The sequence below is a fragment of the Capsicum annuum genome, chromosome 2, assembly GCF_002878395.1.
Source record: "Capsicum annuum cultivar UCD-10X-F1 chromosome 2, UCD10Xv1.1, whole genome shotgun sequence".
Lineage (NCBI taxonomy): Eukaryota > Viridiplantae > Streptophyta > Magnoliopsida > Solanales > Solanaceae > Capsicum > Capsicum annuum.
In genome coordinates this window covers 135,413,889-135,417,221 of record NC_061112.1, presented here as the reverse complement: position 1 = coordinate 135,417,221, position 3,333 = coordinate 135,413,889, and positions in this window count along the sequence as shown.

Below are 3,333 nucleotides of genomic sequence, written 5' to 3'. Positions count from 1 at the left end.
TGTAGTTTTCCAAACTTTAAAAGCAATCTTGTAAAATAAGATACTAAATGACGTAAAACATTCAGTTTGGTCAAAAATTAGGTGTTTACAATAATTTCATGGTATGATTAATGTATTTATCAAAGGCAAGTAAAACTTTCTCTCTCATAATTAATTTTTGGTTTTATCTCTTAGCTGATTGGAGTGTTTAGCGGCAATAGATCATTCTTTTATTGGGCGTTTTTAGCAGAAGTATGTATAATTCAACAAATCTCAAAGTTTATTCTAACATATATCAAAGAATATTTTTCTTTCTATTTCTTCTTCCAAATTTTCTGATACTTTTGTATTTTCCCCTACACATTCGTTGTATTTTTTCATAGAAGATTTTCTTAATACAACTAAATTGTTATCAATTGTATATTATGTGTCGATTATATATGCGTATATGTATAACTTGTATATTAATTATTTATATGATGTAATTGTATAAGTCGTATAGGTATAAGTCAATTGTACAAGTCGTATATGTATGTGTCATATATATCAATTGTATATGTCAATTATATAAGTCATATATGTATAAGTTGTTAATTGTATATGTACATCTATTTATTTATTTTCAATTGTATATCTGAATGTTTGTATATATTATCATAGTGTATATTAAATAACTATATATTTGTCTATATAAATTTGCAGAATGTATATTGAGCGTGTAAATATACATTTTGCATAGTGCATGTCACACCCCTTTTTCGCTCGGAGGGATCGAAGTTGAAGGGTTTTTTCAATTAAAGTGATGGTATTGAATATGGATTATTTTAATTATAGAGTCGCCACTTGAAATTGAGTTATGGTGTTCCAAGTCACCTTATTGAATCCCTAGTCAAAAGGAAATGACTCTTTATTATGGTCTGCGAAAACAGAAGACCGGGCAAGGAATTCTGTTGACCGAGAGGAAGGTGTGAGGCACCCCTCGAGTCCCGTGGCTCAAGCACGGTCGCTTTTATTGACTTATCTTAACTTAAATTATTTTGATAAATTGTGTTAAGGCCTACGTTCGCTCATTTTGATATCTAAAATTTATCTATTATTAAATACAACAACAACAACAAACCCAGTGTATTCCCACCTAGTGGGGTCTGGGGGGGGGGGGGGTAAGATGTACGCAGTCCATACCTCTACCTCTGATGAAGTAGAAAGGCTGTTTCCGATAGACCCCCGGCTCAAGGCACTATCTATTATTAAATAAATCGATAAAAAATAATTTTAGAAAAATATTTGTCAAAGTGCGTTATTGAATCCTTGAATTTTAAAATGTCTCATAAAGATGCGTACGCCGCATTCTTTAATTGAGAAGAATATTTTAAAACGTGCCTAAAATTTGCTTAACGATAAAATATTGATTAAACTTAACAAAAACTTTTATACAAATTCATTCGAGACAATCAATTAGTTTTTACGAATAATTATTAAACTTTATTAGTAATAAATAAATAAAAGTAAAAATAAAAATTATATATATATATATATATATATATTGTCACACCCCTGTTTTTCACCGCATCCGACTCCGCTAGGGAGTTGGTTTTAGAGAAAATGGGTTTTTCCAATTAAAGTGACGTTCTGGAAAGGGATTATTTTATTTACAGAGTCGCCACTTGAAATGGAGTTTGGGTGTTCCAAGTCACCTTATTGAATCCCTATTCAGAAGGAAATGACTCTTTATTTTCTTTAGTCTGCGAACTAGAAATCCGGATAAGGAATTCTGTTGATCGAGGGGAAGGTGTTAGGCACCCCTCGAGTCCCGTGGTTCTAGCACGGTCGCTTTAATGACTTATGTCTGGCTTAAATTAATCTCTTGCATATATAATATTTGTTAGCCTGAAAGCCACTTACATCCTACTTTGAATTTATTTTAAATTATTTAAAACTGCATTGATGTGTGGCTTACCGATAGTAGTACTTTTCGGCCTTACCACGAGTTTGGATAAATCCACAACCCATCTCGCTCCCTTAAAAATTATTTTTCCTCTCTTTTAGAGTTTGAAATAAATTCGCAGCTCATCCCGCTCATCTCATGTTAGTTAATTCATTAGGCCTTTAATAACAAATTAGGCGTGGTGATGTTTTTAAAACGGGAGAATTAATTCGACAACTATTACGACACCTCAAAATAACACGATAACATTTCAAAATTTTATGAATTATTTATTCAGAAAAGAACATACAACAAATAACATGCATATTTTATAACATTAACATGAAAGAATATTCTGTCAATTAAGGAACCAAGTAAACTCATTCAAATTTTACAATCGTGTTAAATTCCAAATCTAAAAATATATATATATTTTTTAATTTAATTTAAACCTCACATATATTTCGGAAACGACATTACTTACTTGTCACGTATACCTCCCCTAATAAATGACACCCAAATATAACAACTAATCAAAGAAAATAAATATAGTGAACCATACTTCCCGTAATCATCTACATGGATGAATTGGAACCATAATAAATAAATAAGTAAACTAAGTTTAAAGAAAGCAAGAATGATGATAACCTCAAAAATTATATGATTTTCATAACTCCAAACACGAGTGAATCGATGCATGAGGATAATATAGACTAAACAATTCTAACATATAAGCACATATATACTATCATATTATATATGCATGTAAGAGATGGAGAATGGACTTCACATAAATAATCATCTTTGTATATTAAATAATTCACGAGATTACTTAAATACTTCATTCATACTTTGATTTAAAATAAAATTTATAACAAATAATACAGGATTGGAATAGAACCTGTGTGACAAATTAGATTGAATATTAAACCAAGATATCATTACCGAGAATTCGAGCGAAACTCCGGACTCTAAACCCAATTCTTCTTCTCTTCTATTTTTGTTTTCTCCTTTTCCGTTTCTTCTGTTTCTTTTCTTTCTTTTGTTTCTTTTTGTTTCTTTTGTTTTCTTTTTTTTGTTTCTTTGTTTTTCTTGATCCGTGTGTTTGTATTGTGTGCATGTGTGTGTTATATATAATGAGTGTATGTGTTTGTGTCGTGTGTGTGTGTGTTTGTCGTGTGTGTGTTATGAAAAAATGGGGGAGAGGTTTTGTGAGAGTGGGACTTGTGGGTGGTTTGGGTAGTTTAGGATTGTATTTTTTTTTTTTAAATTTTAATTAATATTTTAAATAAAATAAAAATAATAAAATTTATTTTAAAACTAACAAAATACAAGATAAGTTAACTAGCTAGTCTTAGGAATATGGTTAAGAAATATTAATATCACAACATTCTTTATTAAAAATTGAAAGAAGAAACAAATATAATTTT